This window comes from Larus michahellis, chromosome 2 (assembly GCF_964199755.1).
Source record: "Larus michahellis chromosome 2, bLarMic1.1, whole genome shotgun sequence".
Lineage (NCBI taxonomy): Eukaryota > Metazoa > Chordata > Aves > Charadriiformes > Laridae > Larus > Larus michahellis.
The window spans coordinates 50,300,280-50,323,687 of record NC_133897.1 but is presented as its reverse complement, the minus strand read 5'-3'; the positions used below and the strand labels follow the sequence as shown (position 1 = coordinate 50,323,687).

The 23,408-nt window shown below is 42.1% G+C and overlaps 1 protein-coding gene across 7 annotated transcripts in view; it reads left to right on the top strand.

Moving 5' to 3' along the window:
• The window catches only part of MYRIP (myosin VIIA and Rab interacting protein), a 235,759-nt gene that overhangs the window by 150,023 nt on the left and 62,328 nt on the right, over window positions 1–23,408 (top strand). Inside the window, exon 1 of one of the 7 annotated variants that reach the window (XM_074575270.1) lies at window positions 1,228–1,359. The exons of the other annotated variants lie outside the window; for them this stretch is intronic. The gene's annotated coding sequence lies outside the window, so the exon portion shown is untranslated. Of the gene's footprint in view, window positions 1–1,227; window positions 1,360–23,408 lie in introns of those variants that run through there. 7 annotated transcript variants of the gene reach the window in all.

Here is a 23,408-nt window from a genome sequence, read left to right as displayed (position 1 = left end):
AATGTAAGAAGAAAGAAGTGTTGTTGTTGTTTTAATTAGCCCCAGTTAAAAGAGGGGGCAGAGTCTAGAAACTCCATCTGCTGGGTCAGTCTGTAAGTCTGTGGGTGTTTTTTGGGAGGGAGGAGTGTTGCTGTTTTTAATATCACATCAGGGATGGACACTAAGATTTGCAGTTTATAAGCAAATGTGATTCTGCTATTAGGCCAGAGAAAGTTATTTTTAATTTTCTTCCAATAATGCTTCTGATGATCTTGGCATACTTGTTGCCATTTCGGTATCATTCAAGCTGCTGCTATAGCTTTTGCCCTACTTTGGCTGTTGTTATTTCTTGATGAAAAGTAGCATCTCTTTTGGGAAGAGTGGCTTAGAAAGCTGATATGTCCTCTCTTTAGCCTCATAAAATAACGAATCAATCACAAACATTTTATGAAAAAGAATATCTATCAGAATATATGAAGCCAGGTGAGAAGAAGATTTTGGTAAATAGTCTATTGGATCTTAGGTTTCCTTTCTGTTATCTGGACTACAATGAAGAGATTGTCTTTAATGCCTAAGTTATGGGAGGTGCCTAGCTAGATAAAATGGAGTTAATTTAATAGGCTTTTAGCAATGACCAAGAGATCTCTAGTGGCTAAAAGTGCTCGTGAACTTTATCAAAAAAGTTACCTTTTGGGGGAAAGGTTAAGGCAATTATTTAGTATTGTGTCATATTAGAAAATACTAAATCTACCAGTATTTTACCAATGTGACACATAGTTCATTGGAATTCTTACATTCAAAGTGTAGTTTTTCCTGGGGTTGTCCCATGGAGGAGTTTGTGCAAAGTAATCTAGGAGAATGTGTGCACTTAAAACCCTCCATTCCTTCCTGACTTCTGATGGAGAATCAAAGTCAATGAAAGTAGCACCATCCATTCCTAAAGAGGTTTCCATCCAGAGGCAAAGTAGGTGCCACAGGTTTTATGTATGTCAGTGATGCACAGTGCTGCTGCTTTGTAGGGCTTGTTCTGTTCCACGTTGGAAGATGGTAATGTTGCCTCTCTGCTCATCTGGGTCATCTTTTAATCTGAACTATTTATCATTTGTTCCCTATCTCTTTTCACTCAATGTGTTTAGCACTTGACTCTAAATGGTTTTGAATTTGAAGTAACTTGGTTTTTTTCAGAGATGAGAAATGCAAGGCAAGTGGACCGACAGCTGATGTGTTTTGAAATCCTGAGGGTTTGTGGTGACTTCATTCCTTTGATGTGACCAGTGAGTGACCATTTCACTTGTGTGCCCCATGCGCAAGAGATTTTAACTACCACTGAAACACTGCTCTCTGTGCTTAACATTCTTTTATCCCATCTGTAAAGTGGAGGTAAGATTTTGGACAGGTGACCTGAAGATAGGTCAGAAAGTGCTGCAAAAGCCTTGGGTGTTGTCGTATTAGTTTTCTGCTGGCATAGAGACTGGGTGATGTTCTGGGATGTCAAACAGCCACTAAATCCTGGTGCCAGACCCTGGGATTTCATTCTATTTATCTGCTGCAATTTTAGGAGGAATAATAGTGATTTAGGCTTTTGTAGTTACCTCAGGGTCTGCGCACAGTACTGGCCTGGGTTTCAGTTGACGTTCATGCCAGCCCATGTCTGACTGGTGGAGAAAGATGCTCTGTAGTGTCAGGTGATGCATGTGTGGCTTTGAGGAGCTATGTTTCCAGACAGCCTTAGTCATGCAGAAAACTTTTCTGTTTCTCCAGGGGAATAAGAAGTACCACTAGAAGAATGAGCCCTGTTTGATAAGCCTTTAGCAATTGGTTTGTTCCCATTTCTCTGGGGGTAAAAAGTGCAAAAAAAAAAAATCAACTTAGTCTGTTTCTCTTTCTTTTCCAGCTGTCTCATGTCACATTTTATCTCTGGCTCAGCCTATCTCTGGAAGCATCCTCTAAATTGTATTGCAGGCGGCGAGATAGGAATCGTACATTGTCAATAGTCCTCAGTTCATTTGCTTCTTGCGTCACTGGGGAACACAAGTCATATGAATGGCCTCATGCAACAGTGTCTGTGCTTTCATAATCCCTGTTATTCACTTGTTATTCTGAGTCATTTGATAAAGACTCTGTCTGACTCATTTTTAGTGGATTTGCTTGTCTGCCCCCTCCTTCCCCTGTTACGACAGCAGTAGTACAGAGCTGGTGAATGACTTGTCCAGGCTCCCGCAGGGGCGACACGATGTTTGCAAGACAGAGGGTCACAGGCGGGTAGAAGCTTCTCTGCTTCTTCCCTCTGTTAGCACATGCTGGGATACTTCTTTTGGCAAATGCCAGATGACTGGGTAATAGATGGGGGAATGGATAATAGATGGAAGGAGCGTGGGTTTCCTTCTCCCTGTGTAGTAGTGACCTGCGGTGCTGCTGCAGTTGGCGATGTGTTGTCCTGTTTGGCACAGATGTGTGGATGTGAGTGGTGTCTCCAGACCCCTTTCAGCTTCATGACCACACACTTATAAGTCTGTTACATCAGCAATGTCACAACAAATGTGCTTGTGCATGTCAATGCTCTAGTCAAGAAACTGAGATGAGATTAGCCCTGCCAGGGCAGGTTTCCCACCTGTACTGATGTTGCTAAGCTCATAGAAAACCCTTTTCCATTCTGAGTATCCGTCAATAGAGTTACGGAAGAGCTGGGGGTCCAGTTCTCCCAAATTTGGCCCATTTTGTGCATCACTTTTTTGAGGACACTGGTGAATATAAACCCAAATATTTATTAACTCTCAACATCTCTGTCTTTTAAATATTTCTGTAGGATTTAAGTGTGAGTCCTGGGTAAGACTGGCCATTTGGGACTGGTTTTGTTGGTGCTGCTGAAGCACTATGTATGTCTTGGAGGTTAAAATAAGCGTGCAGTTGATTTATCTGCTACTTTACCTAGAAATTAGGCAGTGAGTGTATGTGCTGTGCACCACAGTGCTCAGTATTGCAGCATTTGCAACCCAGAATCTCTGCTCTCTCATGACTTTATGGGAGCTCTGGCTCCTGGGGGACTCAGCTTCTCCCTGACATCCTGTAGTGCAAAATATACCTCTGTGCTCTCTGTGTGAACACATTCGTAATTTTTGGTTTTGTAGGAACAGTCCTCCACAAACAACAGTACTGATGTTTAGGTACTACAGCTGAAAGCTTGCCGGACAAGCTGAGTATTTATTTCAGAAATAACACACTCACACTTTAAATTATGTCCTCTTGATGGATAGCATGAACAAAGTTAAAAGGAAGAATCTGTTATTTGTGTTGTCTTCCCATGGTACTCCAGGTCTGGAGAGTATTTCTTAAGGTGCAGAAAATACCTGCCTGGAGCAATTCTGTTTTTTCCCCGGTAGAATTTGCAGACCTGCTGGTACCTTGCCTTGGTTCGGGCCAGCTGATCCATTGGCGGCACGCAGGGTGCCTGATCATCAGTGATCCCTGCCTTCCAGGGGCCTTGCATCAGCTGTGTCTAGTGGGTGAGTTTTCCTGGAGTCAGGGATGCTTCTGCAGGCCTTGGGCTCGTTTGCTTCTAGCAAAGGTGCCCAGGTACACAGGCAGCAGCCCTTTCTGTAATGGGCTGGCCGGTTACTGCAGTGAAGAGAATCCTTAGGGGAACTCGGGTCTAGTGGTTGTAAAAGAGAAAGGGAGTAAAAGGGAAGAGTAGGCAAACCTGAGGCTAAAAGGGAGGAGAAGTGGTGTACCTGAGACCAAGGGAGAAGCAGCATCATCACTTTGGTACAAAGGCAACTTCATTCGAAACAGAGAAGTCATCTTAAAATCCTCCAATGGTCATGTTGCCTACCTTGTTCCTAAATTAAAAATTCGCGTTACTGTTAGTGAAGGCTTTGTAAATGGATGTTTCTCATAGTAAAAAGAAGGAGCCTGTGCTAAATGATAAAGAATTCATTAGATGATCTTGTACTGCAAGCTACGGATAGCCATCACCCTCATTTCTGGGTTACTGATACTACTATAAAGAGTAATAATAGTCTTGTACCTCCATTGCTCATCTAAGTGCCTTTCTGAGTAGTTGCTGCCACCCAACATAGATTTTAACATGTTTTCTGGACAAAGTCTCTCTCTGGGACTTGCATTACCAGCAGCCTTTGGAATTTTTGATGTGGTCACTCTTCTCTTCCTACGCAACAGCTTTTTGTGCGTTATTACTCATCAAAGACTCCAATAAAGTCTAAGTGAATTTTACACCTACGGCAGCATCTTCTCACAGCTACTGAGGCAGGGGAATATCGTGCAGTTCCAGGAATCCAGTTCTGATCATAATAACACCAAGATAAATTTGAGATAGTGTCAGAGTTAACAAAGATATTAATGTAGAATAAAGAGGATAAAGCTATATGTAACTTTTTTTTTTTATTGGAGCATTTCTTCATCCTGACGTTCTGCAGTACTTTTTAATGAAGAGAGATACCTGCTCATTTTGGACACAAATCCTAAGGATTCTAGAAACCAGCTATATCCAAAAATAAAACTGGCCCATCTACTTCAACTAGCCAAGCTTTGTGAATAGCAAGACATGAACAAATTTGATATTAGAAATATCTTTTACTCAAAACACTTTAAAGGCGTGATTTTTCTTCTATAGAAATCTTGTAGGTTTGTTTCTGAGTGCCTCTTGTCTCTTATGCAGCAGAGATTTATACCTGTTGAAGGAAGCATCTTCAGAGCAAATGCTTTGAAAATTTTCTTCAGTAGTGCAGTCATCCTACTTGAAATTCAGTATTTATTTTTTGCCTATATATAGCTCATGTAAACTGGCAAACTCTTAAATTCTGATAGCAGTGAAAATGTAGAAAGTGTAGTAGAGAAAGACTACTTAACATTGTCTATTATACTCCTCTCACAAAATTTTGATTATTCCTTCATTTTTCCCTATATCTGATACCAAATTAGTCTGAAAAAGCATTCTAGGGCTAACTCAAATATGCAAGATGTAGGTGCGTGCAATCTTGTGGTCATGTTTCTTAATCCTAAGGTACATGTTAAGCATAAACCCCTTCAATATTATCTGTTACGTGTATTTGTAGTGTTTTGGTGTCTTGGGCACAAGGCTGTCTGTAACACAGAACATTTCTAGTTTTGCATACTGTATATTTAGGCCTCATTAACCTTCCTTGGGCCTGCATATAAACAAGTTTATATCTTAAGGTCCAGCCACTGTACCTTTGGTTTATCTATTAACGATTATTGAAACCACAAGTGCCTGACAAATTATACAAGTGAGTCAGCTGAGAATTTAGAAATTAATTTCAGAAGCTGCTGCTACAAACCACTTCATATCAAGTATCATGAAATAATAATGGTCCTAGTGCAGTTCTGAACTGTCTGGCTGAACTTTGACATGAAGCATGGAAATGACATTTAACGAACTGAGGCAATCATTAACCTATCTGTCTCTGTGGTGCTCTTCTCTGACTTCTCGTTTAACTAAACAGATATGCACATTGTTTCCCACGATAGTTCACTTCCTGCAAGTATTCATAGGGTATGTCTATGTAAAGAGCTTCTCAAAGATGCTAATTCTACATAACCTTCTAAAATCTCTTAATCCACTTGAATCTGCAGGTTGTATGTTTTGAACATGTTATAGTGCACAGGTTCAGTGCTGTACCAAGGGGGTAGTCCATCCACCTTTCTCTCAAAAATAAAATGAGGAAGACATTTTCGGTGGCATTTTACCCTTTCAGCTTTCCTGACCATTTTAACTTGGCGCACTGTTGGACTGCGCTTACATAAAACCTATTTTGTTCTTTGCTACCTGCACAAGGTTGGTGGGGTTTTTTCCCCCGTATTACCCAAGATCGCTGCCAACATGCCGACAGTGGGGGGCATTCTGTTCCAGCAGGTGCGTTAGGCAGTCTGATGTGGGCAGTGGGCGGCTGGTTTCCTTGGCCGCCACCCTCGGTTCACTCTCACACCAACATACCAAGTGCCAACAGCAAGCTGCTGATTATCATCCGAGACCTTAAGTCTTAGGTGGAAAAATTTAAGTGGGACCTCAAGTCAAGGAAACTTTTTGGAATCGGTTAATCTTTGCATTTTTAAATTGGCTTTGACATTTGATAGATGAGGAGAGTATCAGTAAATGCAAAGTGAGAGCCAGGCAGACACAGAAGAATCAGCTTTGAAGCCAAGGTGGGAGGCGGCATTTAATTATACTAGGGTTTGCTCAGCTTGGGGTGTTGGTGGGCTAAAGTGTTGATGTGAATTTGGCATAGTGGGTGTAATGCACAGAAATAAGACTTCAAACGGGAATTCTGTTTTGAGGGAGGATCTGGGATTTTTGGACACCCCTTTTTGAGATGAACTGCAAAAGAATTAGATCAAGGATGGCGAGGGGATGGGGGAAAAGGGATCACTGTCAGGACTGGAACTAGGTCTGGGTGGAAGCATCAACCATTATGAATCGGGCCTTTAAGGAAATCCCAAGAGGTGCAGAAAATAATGTATGTCTTTCAGAGTGGGTTTTTTCACCTCTTGAGTCAGACTTTTAGATCTTCTTTCTTGTTGGTATTGTGAACCCAGTTTCTTTGTTATCTTCCAAAACAAAGCTAAGGTTTTCGCATAGTACCAGAGCTTTTAGAACAGGTGCATAGAGGCATGCAAAATTTCCCGAGACTTAGGTGTTTGTTAGTGACACTTGCTGTGTTTTCTCCCTAGGGGAAGGGATGTTTGTTATATTCCTGTCTTTTGCGAAAGCTCTAATACATCGCAGTAGCTTGTGGTGACACTGACAAATAGTAAAAAATGTACAGCTTGGTTTGCCCTAAATCTTTCAGAGCAGGGATACACAACAAGCAAAAGCCAGCCAATTTGGGTTGCATCTATCACTCTTCCCCATGTTTATGCCTCCAATACTGCCTTGTGCCCCCTATCTTCTACCCATCACAAGACCACAGCTCTTGCTGTGTTCGTAACAGCAAAAGCTGTTGAGCATATTGGACTCAAGTCTAGACTTGATGGCCAAAATGGGCAGCCTACCTGTTTAGATGGACCATCTGATCGCTGTATGCTGGCCAGCCACTGCCTATCGTCTGCTGGGCATGCCAAAAATCTGTGAGCTAGCGCAAGAGGTGCAGCTGCGGTGGCCAGCGCATACACTAGCCTATGGCTGGCTGAAGCGCTACCATGTGCTACTCGGGCTATTGCCCTAACAGGAATATTAGGAGAGGGCGAAGGGAAAAGCTACAAGGAAAGAGAGAAGCTCTGCACTCAGTACTTGTATAGTCTCTTTAATTGCTCAAGATTTGTGAGTGTTCTGTAACTAATCCTACTGTAATCATGTAAATTTGAATGTTTCAATATAAACGTCATGCCCCTCGGGAACTCTTTCTTCCTGAAAGAGATACAAATGACTTAACAGCCAAATATTCATGCCTAACTGCCCTGAGTTAGTGTTTCAAAATCAAATGTCATTTCTCACTAGGAATGTGCAGTATTTTCAAAATGCAGACTCGCACAGTTACTATAAAGAGTATAATTAAACTTCTTACACTTTGTGCATTCTCTGTGGTTTTTAATGTGCTCATCAGTGCCATGTGAGCACTCTCATGGCTGTTTGTGACAGTTTAATGGCAATTCTCACCAAAGCCATTGCATGTTTTTGGCTCACTCTCCTTTTCTGTTAAAGGTAGCTGTTTAAGTTATACTTTTGTTGAGAAAGAAATGATGAAAAATTGCTCCAGCGGATACAGTGTCTTGTAGCCACCTCTGTCACTGAAGTGCTCTGTACTCAGCCAGCAACAAAAGCTGTGATAGCAACTGTCTTTACCAAAACCAAAAAACAGGAGCTTTGATTAAAGAGGAAAGGCAGTGGTGGAAGCAGGGACAGTTGTTCTACTTATATTTTGGTATGTGTCAGAGTAGTGTGGCATTAGACAGTGAAGACATCAAGGAGGAAGGGTTGAAGGACATTAGGGAAGGTGTAGACGTCAGTATTGGCCACGGTGAAGTTGATCAGAAACTCTTTTGGGATGGATGTTCATACCAAAGTGTTTTATCCATCTCTTTTGGGTGCATTGATTCATATTTCTGCAATTGCCATCCTACACCCCCATCATCTGTAAAGGTACCAGAGCTTGCAAAGTGGCCTGCAAAAAACATGTGAAAGAAGACTAAGACGACTTTCTTTTGCAATATCTCATATAAGACACTCTTTTGCAATACCTGTGATACATACAGGAGAGGGGAGGCTACTTTTCCTTGATACCATAACTCTAGCCATAGCTCACAAAGGGAAGTGGGACCCGGATCTTGTACCTGAAGACTGAGAGAAGCAGGAGCATCCATGCAGCTGTGTGAGATCACGGAGCCGGCTGCTAGTCCCACACTGAAACGTGGGCAGAGCTTGGGGAAAGCCTCAGGGGTGTCATAGCCACAAGCTGAAATTTCATTTCATTGAAGTAAAGGCCAGCTGAGGACCTTACATTACTTTGGCTGTTTCTTCCCTTTCAGACAAAACAGGACATTTGCAGGCAGTTCAAGACCCTTCAAGAGAAGTGATCAGTTTTCTGGCTGTGAGAAAAATTAATTTCTCCAGGTAGGAGAAATTGGGCATACAACCCCAAAAGATCTGTTTGTGAAGGAAAGGCTTATAGATAGTGTATTGCAAACCCCAGAAAAGATTCCATCTACTGCTGGGACTTTGTGTCTAAAGATCCCTGAGAGAAGGGGAGAAAATAAATAGATGCACTTCTTAGCTTTCCTTTGCTTAATCATCACAGTCTTCTCCTTTGCCTTTGATTTTCTTACCTTGAAAAATTAATCTGTCAAAATCTGTGTCGTCCGAGGGATATTTGATGTAAATGCTTTCATGGTTCGTGTCAGAGAACATAGTAACATAAATGTGGTGGTTCACGTGAGAGAATATGGTGGCTGTGTAAGTATCTCTTATGGTTATTTAGTGTGTTGACACCAACAGTTTGTTTCATTTGTTACTAGAAAAAAGGTGAAAGTCCTAGAATATGAGGGGTTTTAGTGGAGCAAACGCCTCACCAAGTTTGCCGATGCCACCAAGCTTTGTGGCGTGGTCCACACACTAGAGGGAAGGGATGCCATCCAGAGGGACCTGGACAGGCTTGAGAGGTGTGCCTGTACAAACCTCATGAAGTTCAACCTGGACAAGTGCAAGGTCCTGCACCTGGGTCACGGCAATCCCGAACACAAATACAGGTTGGGCATTCTCAGCAGCCCTGAGAAGGATGTGGGGGCATTGGTGGAAGAAAGCTCAATATGAGCTGACAGTGTGTGCTCACAGCCCAGAAAGCCAACTGCAACCTGGGCTGCATAAAAAGAAGCATGGCCAGCGGGTCAAGGGAGGTGATTCTGCCCCTCTACTCTGCTCTCGTGAGACCCCACCTGGAGTACTGCATCCAGCTCTGGGGGCCTCAGCACAGGAAGGACATGGACCTGTTGGAGCAGGTCCAGAGGAGGGCCACAAAAATGATCAAAGGGCTGGAGCACCTCTCCTGTGAGGACAGGCTGAGAGAGTTGGGCTTGTTCAGCCTGGAGAAGAGAAGGCTCCGGGGAAACCTTATAGCAGCCTTCCAGTACCTAAAGGGGGCCTACAGGAAAGAAGGGGAGGGGCTCTTTATCAGGGAGTGGAGTGATAGGATGTGGGGTAATGGTTTTAGACTGAAAGAGGGGAGATTTAGGAAGAAATTCTTTACTGTGAGGGTGGTGAGTCACTGGAGCAGGTTACCCAGGGAAGCTGTGGATGCCCCATCCCTGGAAGTGTTCAAGGCCAGGCTGGATGGGGCTTTGAGCAGCCTGGTCTAGTGGGAGGTGTCCCTGCCCATGGCAGGGGGGTTGGAACTAGGTGATCTTTAAGGTCCCTTCCAACCGAAACCATTCTATGAAACAGAATATCCTGAAACTTGCTGAACTTGGAGTTGATCTGTGTTTTAAACCACGTTGAATACCTGGCTTATGCATTGGTAGTGTTCTCCGAGTGCTTTTGGGGACCGAATAGTTTGAGAGGCCCAGGTTGTTACTATTAAGTTGAAACAGAAAGCATAAGAGATAGTGCGAAATGTTTTTTTGAAAAAGGTATTCCTTAACACCTGGTTTCACCTGCTTTGCTGCACATTGGAGTCCACCTAGGAAATCACAAGTGACATTTATGCAGAAAAGAGACCAAGTATTTTCCTAACCAGAGTCAAATAATATATGGAACTGCTCACACCCATGGCTGGTTTTGAGGAAACAGCTGGATGCAGCCTACGTTCAGCCACATTAAAAAACCAATAATGCAAGTGTGTGTGTCCCTCTATAGTAACTGGCACTGTGCACTCAATTTTTTATTTCTCTTTTCTTCTTACTCTATTCCCAAATTGCTAATTAGAGTCAACAAATTGGCTGTAGAATACAACAAGACATCATGCAGTCTGCCAAAAGGAGTGGCTGGCATCCGTACAAATTGGGTTATGATGTGTTTGAAGACTTAATGTTGAAAAAAGCTTTCCATATTCTCTTCATCCTCCCTGTCCTCCTACTGAAGTGACTCAATTCCAAAGGCAGCAACATATTGCTCCCTTGCTATCAGGGGTTTGGTTAACAGAAATGAGTTTTCCCATGAGGAAATGTGTCCTTCTACCAATTAAGTGTCATTCTTATGCTAAGTGACCAGTAGGTGCAGACCCTCAGGGATGGGTAATTTGTACGTAACCTAAATGAAGCGTTGTAATAACAGTTGCAGTAGTTTGGCTTGGCAAAGAGAGGAGTCTGGAATGTGAGACTTCTGTAGCTCTGAAGCAGCGTATGTAGACCTACTACAACCCTATGGTGCTGTACAACAAATGCAGGTGTGCTGTGTGGCTCTGTGGTCCCTCCCTATGCCTTGTGGGATAGATACGGGTGCCTGAAAAAGTCAGACTGCTTAGAGCGGAGGTGGATATTCCAATCCCTTTCTGTACTATATGGCCCAATAGGATGTCTGTGCCATCACTTGCTTTTTCTCAGTGACCTTGCTATCCTCGTACCCCCACGTATTGACCAATGGCTTACAGTGGCTGATTTGTTCTGAATTTACATGTTAATATGAAGGTTAAATCGGAGCCCTGATGTTAATTCTCCAAGTTTGTTTTCACTGGTACAGTGGAGGATGCACTTGGCTGTCAAGGATATGCAGCAATTTGTGCTTGTAAACTCTTAGGAAAGCTTTTACCCAAAATAACATGATACAAGTGGATTCAGAGGTGACACTAGATCTGAGGGCGATATCAGGGGAGGAAGCAATTCCCTTTTCTTCTGCAATCTCCTACTTTATGAGCTTTCAATTAGCCTAGGTTTCGATAGCTTCCAATAAGCCCAAACTTGGAGTCATGATCTTGTTTATAAAACACAGGGGAATATGACTGAAAGCATGGAGCTAGGCTGACCTGACTCCTGCTGCTGTGATGTCTCAGTAAATGTGGAGCTTTTTTGATCATACTGACCAAAAGTATTTCTAAAAGATGTTACCCTGTTGGTAATTGCACTCTTGAGCAATGATGGTCTTTTCTGAATGAAGCAACTTGAGAAACTCTGAAGAAGCCTTGTAGCTGAGCATGTAGGTTTCTGTGTCATCCCAAATCCTTTGAGAATAAAGCCAGCGTTTGGGCCACAGGGAGCACAGGCTTGCACAAAGGGATTTGTACAGCAGGAGTTGGCTGAGATACATGATATGTGTTTGTGGCTCGTTGGCTGTAAAATGCAGAAGTCTTACTTCTCTGATACACTTCTGAGCAAAGCAGTGTAGCTGTTGTAGTAAAAGCGGTGCTAAATAGGCTTAATGCAGATGATCAGTTTTCAAGATTTGCATCTGCCGTCATGTATTCAGCCATTTATAATTGTTGCCATATATCTTAAAAAAACAATCTGCAAAATCCGTGGCTACTGGCTGTCTCCAAGTTCAGATACGCTGCTTGTCTGGTGGATTTGGAAGAGGATTGCATGCATTGTCACGCCGCCTTATTCGACCCTTTGATCTCGCTCACAGTTCTTCATGCATAAAGATTTTGAGAGCATTGCTTTCCTTTTCTCTTCTACACAAGTATTTAATCTAAAATATTTAATTTGAACAAATTGCAGATATGAAAACAGAGCTTGAAGACAAATGTTTAATGCCTCAGAGGAAAGAGGGTCTGCTTGAGTTGAAAACACAGGCTTTAGAGTGAAGATATCTGAATTACTTTCTCAACATGCTAGATTTCCAAAGTAACTGGAAGCAAGTCCTTTGGTGCCTCAGTTTTTCACCTTTAAAATGCATTTAAAGGATATTTGGCCATTTCTTTTATTTACTTGCTGAGATTTTAGTCAGCTTCCTTTCAAAGAATTTAATTCCTTTAGGGTAATGGCATTATTGTTAGTAAGTTTTAAATAACTGTGATATATGGTATATACTTACTGATTGCAAAGAGTAGTAAAAATCCATATAAAAATGAAGCATGAAATAGCATATATGTAAAATAGTTTTATCAGCGTCTTCACCTACTGTAGAATTATGGCACTTTGTCCCTTTAAAAAGTTAATCATTCAAAAAATTAGGAGTTGGATCACAGAGTGTATCACAGGATTTGGTAGTTGGCTCTGATATGAAAAATACTTCTGGTATGACTTGTTAAGGAAGTTCTTGTTTTTAACTGTGTTTCTAGATTTTTTCTGGAAAATCTCTTCTGTTTACTACCTGAGATTTTATTTTAGGGATACTCAATAAATAATCCCATTGTTGCAGCTTGAGGAGTATTTAATATTATCATCTCAGGGTGTCTTATTTAACTAATATTGTAGATGGACTAGGTGGATAAAACCCAAATATTTTAATGCACCAGTACTAACCTGTCATTATTCAGTGTATGATTCATCTTAGGAGTCAAACGTCCATGAATGTAGATCCTTTTATTATTTTCCTTAATATGTTGAAACTAAGTAGATACTCTTAATGCTTTATATTGGTACAACCTCTTACTTTTGGGGACTGGGAGAGGAGAACAGTTGGTTTATTTTTTCCCCATCTTGAAACTCAAGTCAGGTTTGGTTTTTTCTTATTTTTGTTTGGTTTCCCTCCTTTCCTGGTGTTTCTGCCTCTGAGGTCTCCACCCCTTTTCAAAAATGAACCTCTGAAGAAAACGAGAAAGAACATTTTTTTTTTTTTTTTAATGAAAACTCATCATAACTAACAGAAAAGTTGAGGGTGAACACCCTTGAGTAGTTGGTATACATTTTGTTGTTTCATATTAAGGAGATCATTGTTTTTATCATTCTGCTTCTCATTACACAATTAGCAGATTTAATGTATCCACCTGACTCCGTATAGAGTAATCTGTCTTCTTGGAGACTAACCTGTTCTGTGTCTCAATTATATGGTTCTTCTAATGTTTTTCTGGGTCCAAGATAATTTTTAATGTATTTTGGTTGAAAAGATCTTTGCAGTGTCCATAACGCCATCCTTAAAAAGTGGTCGTTAACCTTTTTTCCCATGGGTATGTGTGTAATGGAAATTACTTTAGCCCCTGCATTATCTTTGTAACAGGGCAAATACAGAATAGCACAGGCAATGTGATAATATTTTAGCATTACAGGCATTTTATATCCCTGGGTCTGCTGGACAAGGACTGGTGATTTCTTGTAGTCTGACCTCACAGAAGAAGGTCAGCATGTTAATGGAGCAGCACATACACTGTGGACATTCTTAATGCGCTGCCTTCTACTGCCTACTTGCCCTTATACTCTTCGAATTTGTCATCAGCAAAGCAAGCAAATCGTTTATCCCACCTTCATGTTTTCCTAAGGAAAATGAAGAAAGGAGGAAAAAGAATGGCAAGAAAGGGGCAGCTTGAGAGTTACCTACAGCCCTCTGACAAAAATAAACGTGTATGTGCAGAGAGAAAGAACGTTTTCATTTTGTCTTTATGGCTTCCAGCTCAGATACACAGAAGGAGAGACAGATAGACAGACACACACACCCCTCTGTCTCCGGTCCACCCAGGCTCAGCAGCAAGTTGGCAGCCTGCACCACGAGCTGTATCAGCAGCCAGCAGTTCACCCACCTGCTCAGCTGGAAATCCTAGTAGCTAGGTATCGCTTCCCCAAAATGCCATCAATTTTCTGCTCTTTATGGGAGGAGTTCAGCTGGAGGAGAGACCTACGTTCCCTCCCCTTCGGTGAGAGGTGAGAGTAAGCCATGTCTCAGAAATGAGAAATAGCTTCTGTTGGCCCCGTCTCTCCCTGTGGTCACCACACACAGGAGGTAAAGATGCCTCCAGCTGTCACAATGGGACCTTCTCTGCCACTGTCAGGTGAAAACTACAAGAGTGTATGCAGCGGGTCTGCATTAAATCCCTTCATTCACTTATGGCTAAGCAGCACGGTTTGAAAAATGTTAGGTAGCACTCAATTTCCTTATTTTTAAAAAGTTGCCTCTGTGGTTTCCCTTAACCAAACGTGACAAGCTGTGGTAGTGATACCTCATGCATTAAAGCAGGAAAAGGCATCCTGCTCAAGTAGCACCCATCCTTTGGCTGCCATATTTTCATCCCAGTTTATTGGGAACTAGAAAATTCTCTTCTGTGAATGAAGTAGGGTCTCTTCTCGAGTGAGCATTGTGGACGTAGCTGAGAAGGGCTGTGGTGGTTGCGCTCCACTCACTGCCAGCAGTTGAAAGGCAGCACTGAGGGACTCAAAGACCCATTGCACACTGTCGTCTCTGCATGCGTGACCGGGTAGCTTTGCAGCTCTCCCTGTTTTCCCCCCTCCTGTTCATACGCTTCTTGTTCTTCCCATTTTTCTTGCTTGCTCTTGATCAAACTTGCTGATATCACGTGCATAAGCGTGCATCTTATCACAGCTGGGGAGTCCTATGAAGGTACCCCCTCCCTTGTGCAGATGGGAATAAGCTTGCCCTGGAGAAGACAGGAGGTTTGCTTGGCTTTGAAGCTTTCTGTTTGTTAGAGGAGTGAATCCTCCTCTGGACAGCAGATCAATTTTACCCAAGAGCTCTGAGCAGCACCAGTTTTGAGAAACAGCTGTAATTCTCTGACAGTCTGGCTAATCTGTGCTTGCAGGACTGTTTGGTTTTTATTATTGTGATACAAGTATTTACAAAAATAGTGGGGTTTTTTTTTCCATTTTTCATTATTCAAATAGCTTAAAATCCATATGAAAAGGACATTTGTGTGTGTGCCCAGATGTAGAGCCCCTGTTAGTGAGGCCAGCTGGGATTAAAGTCTCATTTGTATAATTTGTAAAGGCTTTGGAATTTTTCCTGCGGTTTTCAGCCGTAAGCTGGCATTTAGCTTTTGTCAGACTGCTGGACAGCTTGCACAATAAAGCTTCCAACTAAAAATACTTCCTGAGCAACAGGGAAAACCCCACCAGGGAAAAATGTGCATTTTAAATGCGGTGACTGTGGAGTTGGTTTGAAAAAAAAAAAATTATTATTAAAAAAAAGAGGGGAAAAAAAAAAAGCATGCCCTGTGTGTTTTAAAGGCTTAATCAAAGAGAGCTCCACTCACAAGTAGCACAACATACAGAGGCTCGTTTTCTGCAAAAGCAGAAATAGAACGGTAAGGAACTTAGGAGGCACACACTGTGCGCTCAGGATGCTCGTTTGCACACAACAGTAGAGAGTAACGTTGCACAGCATCAGATACCCTCGCCCTGTCCTCATTTGCCCTTGGACCATGCTGCGAAGAGCTGCTGAGGTGCAGGCGTTGACTGAGCCAACCTTCTGGAGCTGGCCAGCTATTCCCCATATAGCCCAATGCCACTGTAATTCCAAATCTTGCTTTAACTGATGGTTAAATGTCCGAACCATGTCCCGGTTGTTTGCTCTCTGGGGAGCGCAGCATCACTCCGTCTCACTCCTCCTCCCACAATGGGTGGGTGGATGGCAAGGAAATGCTTTCCTTACCCTTCCCATCTAGGGACCTGCGTGGGACTTGGATTCGGAGGTGTCACCCTCCTGCTGGATAACACTTCAGTGCCTTCAGTGTGTTTCTTAAGCTGTTCTGTGGCTCGTGGAGTCGCAAAGCTACAAATGCGTGTCATCTCAGAAAGGGGGTGGTGGAGTCACTCTGTGCCCAGCTCCCAGAAGAAAACGGTGCAGCCTGGTTTAGGAGAAGTTGGGCTTACAGGGTGAGATAACCAGTATGAAGAATGGGAACTGAAATCACGTCTCTTTACTCCCCAGCAAAGTTTTAAGGATTTTGGCTTGTTTGAATTCTTTTTTTTTTTCCTTTTATTTCCCCTGTCTTTTTTTTAAATAATCTTGAAATGAGTCCAACTTTCTCTTTGATTGTACGTGGTGATGATTCTTCTCATCTTTGCTGGCATTTCACAGCTGTTTGTTCACAGCTTTCTCCCGATACAAGAACAGAAACAAACCACAAAGCGGAGGATTGTTGTCTTTTTGGCGTTCTTGAGCTCTATATTAAAAGCCCAGCGTATTTTTCTAATCAGGATTACAGAATTAATTTGCATGGTTTATCCTCTGGTATTTTTTTCTGATGGAGCGGAGTTTGTATCTCTTTTTGTGAAAATTTTTATGCTTCATCGACCTCACTTTTTTTTGTTGTTCAGCTGTTTTTCAAGAATCTCTGGATTAAAAATGAAGTTTTCAGAAAGAAAAGCCTTCACTTAGGTAATTTGAATAACTCATCAAAGTGGCTTTATGTTCTGTTCTTTCATTTGGTGTCTGCTGTGGTAATGGAAAACTTTTCTCATGGGTGAACGGTGCATTTATTTGTAGCCATTTATGTTCAGTTGTATTTTGACTGCAAATGCTTTCTTTACATTAACATTAATGCAAAGTTCAATGACCAAATGTTCCTGAGAGTGTTTTAATGTTGCTCTCTGCGTTCTGAAGTTTATTTACATGAGGTTTCTATATGAATTTTCCGTCCCTTCAGTGGGTAGGTGCGAAGGATAAATTTGTAGTAATAGCACAGCAGGAAACGAATGCCTCTCCAATTGAGAATTTATGAATATCTCTTTCTGTTGTTGTTTCTTAAGAAAAACAGCAGGATGTATTCATTTCGAGGTACTGTCAGTGTATATTTTTGTTCTTTTTGCCTGTCTTCTTTCAGAAATCTGAAATAAAAATCACATTGATGTACTGTAGCAAGTAGAAACAAATATGACAGTAAAAGACAATATATGTGTTCATATAGTGTAGTGTTCAGTGTAGCTGTAATAACTTGCTTTGACTCACGTTTATTTATATTTTGCTTCAGCATGTTGTGTGCATGTAAGCGTCATAAATTTATGCAGTATTAATTCTTAACGATATGCCTGAAAAAACATCCAGTACAAGACGACCAGGATATAGAATTTCTTCCCTTTGAAAAATATTGAGATACTGAAAACGTGTTTTGCTGCAAATTAAGATGGAAAAAAAAAAACCCAAAATTTCACATGAAACAAAATTTCTGGAGGAAAATGTATTCAGATATGGTGAAATATTTCCTTTTGCTTCAGGAGGAAAGATTTGTTTCGGTGGTGACATTTTTATTTGTATATCTATGACTTTTATGTCATAAAATAAATCCTATAGATCATATACAAATGTTGTAAATGGAACCTGTGAAAATGTGGAATGTTCCATTTTGGCAATATCAGATTGTTCCAGCTTTTACACAAGCATTTGGATTTGGACTTGTTTTGATTTTGTTTCAAATATTCAATGACTGCTTATTTAATTTTCATCGGAGTCGACAGATAGTATTAATCAGCTGTGTAAAAATACACATTTTAATGAAAGGCTTAAGAGGAAAAAACTTGGCAGTGTGGTGGGGAGGTGGTGTCCAGGCATCAAATAAAACACCTAGGAGGGCTGAGAAAAGAAGGTGACGGGTTTGTGGCCTCCATTTACGCCATTGAGATGAGACGTACAGACCACTTTTGGCCACTGAATGATCCACCCGGGCTGCAGTTACACTTGAGGCTTGTTACACGCCAACCTAGAAATGAAAACAGGAGTAAAATAGAGAAAGATGGGCTTTTTGTGCAGGTGGGGTAGAAGTGGTATGGACATGACCGTAAGTCATCTTCTGAATGACAGACTTCATGGTTTTCTTACCCGGGGGAGTTATTTGCTAGTTGATAAGAATGTGTAACAGCCGAGTGCCTGGATTTCTCCCACAAAAATGACATTTTAGCCCATTGGTATATCTGCCAGCTAGTGAGGAGATGCACTTTAAACCTTATTTCTGAAAGTGGCATCCGTGTAATTGTCAGTTTAAAAGAAAAGGTGGAGTGAAAATACTCTTGACTTGGTTCGACAGGATATTTCTTTTTGAAGAGTTGGCAGTTTCTACACTGCAGGTCTCGGCTAGACTTTGACGGATGTGTGATTCGCAGCATTGTGTATCCCAGATTCAATATCAGTATAGCATATTTGGTGCTCTTAGTGGGATCTCATCCATAGGGTCTGCGCTGTGCTAAATCATATCCTGACAGTTACATTTGGCTTTCTTGAAAGAGTACTGGTAAGGCCTCAAATTACCAGTTCTGGAATCTGTATTTAAACAAAGATATAAACCTCTTGGGTCTTTTTTTCCTTGTCCCAGGGGAAAAAAAAAAAAAAAGGAAATGATCAGATGGCTAGAAAACGTGACCTATGATGAAACAGGATTCTTTAGCCTTCAAAAATTAAAGAAAAGAAAAAAAAAAAGAAGATCAAACATCTTAAGCTGTCTTGTTTAAATAGAAACAAGGAAGATTTGGCTTAAATGTTAAGAAAACCTTTCAACGTTAGGATAGGAAAACACCGGAGTAGATGGCTGGGGGAGGTCTGCAGCATCAGGAGTCATTAAGAACAGGCTAGCTGTATATTTGCTGGGAGTGATCTAGGTATTGCTCATCATGTGTGGGGGCAAGGGGAACACCTATGGGATCCCATTTTTTTCATGGCCTAAAGCTCTGCCAAAGTGTCTTGAAAGCAGAAGTAACTTGTACTGCAAGCTCTCTGCAAGCTCCCCTGCAATGCAGCCTTTTGAACTTCTAGGTTCAGGAGTCAGCTCTAAATAAATAAGCATCAGTCACTGTTGCTCATCTTACAAAGCAGAAATGGAGAAAGAATATTCACTAACGGCTGTAAGACATGGCAAACATCCTTATAAACATGTCGTTATGGCAAAAGCTTATTAGCTCTTGCTGAGATACTGTCAGGACCTGTATTGGATATGGCTTCTCACATCTTTTACTGCTGGTAGATGCCTGAAGAGAGGTCCTGCCCCTTCTTAGGTCATTGCTTTAACCACTGTTAACTCTCCACAGTTGTGATTTCACCCTTGGTGTTTACAGTCAGCTAAATTACAGTGAAGCACTGGGTTTGAAAACCCTCTTCTTTTTAAAAATCGACTTTTATAACTGCTGCAAAATCCATATTTTCACTTTGATTACCCTGAAACATAAGATGCTTCCTGGGGGCAGCAGGTTGGGTTAATATGCCACGTATGCGTTCATTCATCAGCCAGGAATTCCTGACATACAACCTTACAGGGAAAACACAGGGCAAAATAGTTTAGTTAAATGCTGACGTGTTCTGCTCTTATTTGAGTTTTCCTGCTGGAAGATCAAACCATAACTCCAATTATACCTGGTATTGTTTCAGTGGTTTCCTCACCTGCTGCAGGACACTTCTCCCCTGTGGGGAACAGGCCTGAAAATGGTCCTCACCAAACTTGTGCTAACAGCCTTCATTCACAAACCAGAATGATGGCTTTGTGCCCAAGTTAAGCCAGAAGACTTTCTTAGCCTGACCATTTTCATAGGAGTTCAACTCGAGGTGATGTGCAAAATCCGCTGAACCTGACCTACGTTCAGCTACCATTTGTTCAAATCTTGTCCTTTGTGGAAATTTTAAAAGGGAGGTGTCTTGTTGCAGGAAGCCTCTGTCAAAGGAACCTCTTTAATTCTGGGGAAATGTAATTGGAAGGCTATAAAATTCAGAGAAGACCCAGAAACCTTCATAGCAAAAGTAAGTTAAGTATGCAGACGACTGCAAAAAGGGAGGAGGATGTGGTGATGGAGGAATATGCAGTTAGTGCTAGGCAAGTGAAAAATCTATTGTTAGATGGCAGCATGGGTGGATATAAATGGCAAAAGGGCACAAATCTGAACTGAAGGTGGTTATGTCAGGTTTGGCATTTGTCAGAGAGAGTTTGAGGGCATAAATGCTCTGACTAGGTAATGGGAACCATCAGCAGTACATAGCTGAGTTTTACAGGTGTGTTCACCTCAGGTCTGGACCTCTTGTCTCAGGACCTGACTTCGGCTGAACTCGTCAGTTCTGGAAGGTCACAATATACCACTGAGCAAACCCGATCCATACACACCAAGTTATTTGTCCCTGCACATGGCTAACGTTTAGTCATTCCATGTAATGCCTGTCAGCAAATGTACGAAACGTTTATCTGCAGTCTAGATGTGATCTTCAAGGAATGTTGCTTTGCTAGTATACAGGTTACAAAATAGCAACTATCTTTCTCTTTTTTTTTTTTTTTTTTAATGAAGCATCAGTTAAGTTTGTTGTTTTCTTAAGAGAGGGACACCTGGACCTTCTCCAGTCTTGTTTTCAAAAAGGCTTTTAGAGGCAGATGCTTTACTGCTGATTTCTTACATACTGATTACTTTCCAATAATTAAATTACATGTTTAAAGATCAGCAATCTCATGGTTTATTTTAATGTAAATTAGATGATGAAAGTACCACGGGGAGTGCGGGTCATAAATGCATGTGTGTGGTATGTAGCTGTGGACTCTCATCAGAGAGCTTTGAGGAGGCCAGAAGTATGCCTAGATTTAAGTTTGGCATAGCCAAATTTATGGAAGTTGAGTCCATCAAAGAGCGTCCTTTGAGGATGGTCTGTTGTAACACAGGTTCCTGAGCTGACAAGTGCAGGGTGTGTCGAAGGCAGGGTCACTCCACACTTGCACCTTTCCTGTCATCTCTTCCCTAGCATCTGCTGATGCCCAGAGACAGAGCGAGAGGCTGGTTGAACCTTTTCTTTGAACTAGTATGGCTCGTAATCTGATTTTTATGAGCCAGTAAAATATTTTAAGGGAAGGTTACGATCGCTTACTGTGTCCTGCTGCATAATGCAGCAAGTGATTCCTGCACTTTGACACACGCTGCGGTGAGCAATCCTTGGCATCTCCCTTTGGAAGTCACCAAGGCTTGGTTTAAAGGGCCCAGGTGGAAGATGCTTTATTTAGTACTTCCCTCAATAATCAGGATTAGGTGAACTTGCTACAAGTTTTGATCTTTCTTCCTTTCAGAAAGTACATCTAGGTTTTCTGTATAAAACCTCCTCTGTTTTCCTCCCACAGCTTCTTGACTGCTGATTTCAAAGGTAAAGGAGGCAGAGAAGGCAAATTTGAGGGTGGCACATACAGCTGTCTTTTGGTGGAAAAAGAAATTCCTTTTTTACCTCGGTGCAAACCTTAGTTTATTATTTCTTGTATGTTGCTCCGTGTTGGAATTTAAAGGTAAAACCGGGGCAGTGAATTTCTCAGTGAATGGTTGGGAGGATGCGTGTTTTTAGGAAACACCTAGTACAATACTGTAAGCTGAGCTTCTGGATAGTTAACATACTGTAGACTGCAGTGCGATTACTGGGCCAGGTTCATTTCTCCTGGCACAGGAAAATCATGATTTCACTGGGGGGAACACGGACAGTTGTTTTGTTGTGCTTGTGGGAAAGACAGACGATGTTTTCACTGGGTTGTTGGACAGTTTTCATTTTGGGGTAGATGATTTGACTTGAGACGGTCTCTCCTCTGCTGTTACTTGGATTTTGCCAACCGCTGAGCATATCGTTCATCATGCTGTTCATCATGTAGCCTTTCCTGTGATTCATCCGCACAGGTTGGTGTGCCATGCTTTCAGGTGTTGGAGCATGGCCCGGGTGCAGCCCTCTGCTGTGGGTAAGTGGAGGAGGACACTTTCTGGAGCAGAACTTCTTAAGTGATGGGTGATCTGCAAAATGCCATTAGAGAAAAATAAATTGGATTTCAACTTAAAGCTTGGGAAGGATGTATCACGAAGAGTTAACAGTGGCCTGTTGGGCTAAATGTTCTTGAGGCATGAACAGGCCCCCGTCTTTCACAGGCAGGGGATAGGTGCAGAACAATCAGGGAAATACAAGTCCCATCTTAGAATGACAGGAGTTTGGCCAAAGGCTGGTGTACACAAGTTCCTCTTTGGGGCTTCAGGGGGCTGAACTTTCTCCTTTTTTTTTTTTAAGCCTGATTTTTAGCAAACCAAGCATTGGCAGTGTATTCATGTGTGCAGTGTTTGTGTGCTACAGTAATGATTCATTCTGAAGGGAATGAAGGTGAAGTTGCGTTCTTGAACCTGGAAGTATGTTTGATTTCACTGAAACTGAAAGGAACTGAAAGACTTTAATTCAACAATTTATAAAGAACAGTACATTACAAGCTCTAAAACATCAGCCCAAGGGAAAAAGCAAATATTGCTATTGGCAGAGAAAGAATATTTCAGGATGCTGAGTTTGAAACAATTTTACTCTAAAACTGAGTAAATAAGAAGTGACAGGCTGAATCTTAATTGTTTCTCTGGGCACCAGGCTGAGGCCGCTCAGTGCCTGGGAAATGGAAACAAGGGCCTTGAGCTTTGTATTCTGGGTGAGGCCAGTGCAGGGAGAGAGGCCGTGTCGGGGCCTGTGACAGACGCTGTGCCTGAGACAGCATAATCTGGATTAGCTGGAGTTTCCCAGAGAACCGATACGTAACATGGTGCCAGTGCAGCCGGAGGATGATGGACTTGAGGCTCCCCAGGAGGAGCAGGGCTTCAAGGATGTCGGTCCTACAGCACCCGTCACCTGCCTGTGGGGGAACACCGTGGTTAAAGGCGAGAATATTTGACTGCAGCATGCCTCTGCCGCTGGCCCGGCAGTATAGTGAAGCAGGTTGGCTTTGGTGGGCTCCTCTCCACCGGTGTCCCAGCTCTGGCACAGCTCAGCAGCTTCTCCTGGCTCCCAACCCCTCCATCTCTTTACTCATGGCTGAGCCTTCGGGCAGTTCAAGGTGCCTTGGGAGTGCTCTGAAAGAGTGAAAATGAAACATTGATGTTGCTTTTCCACTGAAAATTTGAACTTCTGATATTTCTTCTATTTGATGTGGTCACGTTGCGTTTTGGAGTCTTCCACAGAGGTGCAGTTCTGATCTGTGGATGGTCCTGTATTTCAGAGGTGGGTTTGCTTGGCTGTTTAAATTTTCATTACTTAAAAAAAAAAAAAAAATTGTCACATCCACAAAGGTAAAAAGGTCCAAGAATTGTAAAGTGGGTACCTTCTTGAGTGAATCTAGGCAACTGCTGAATGCAGGTCTTGAGTGACCTGGGGCTGGATGTTACGCTAGGGCATAGGCACAGCAGGAGAAGCA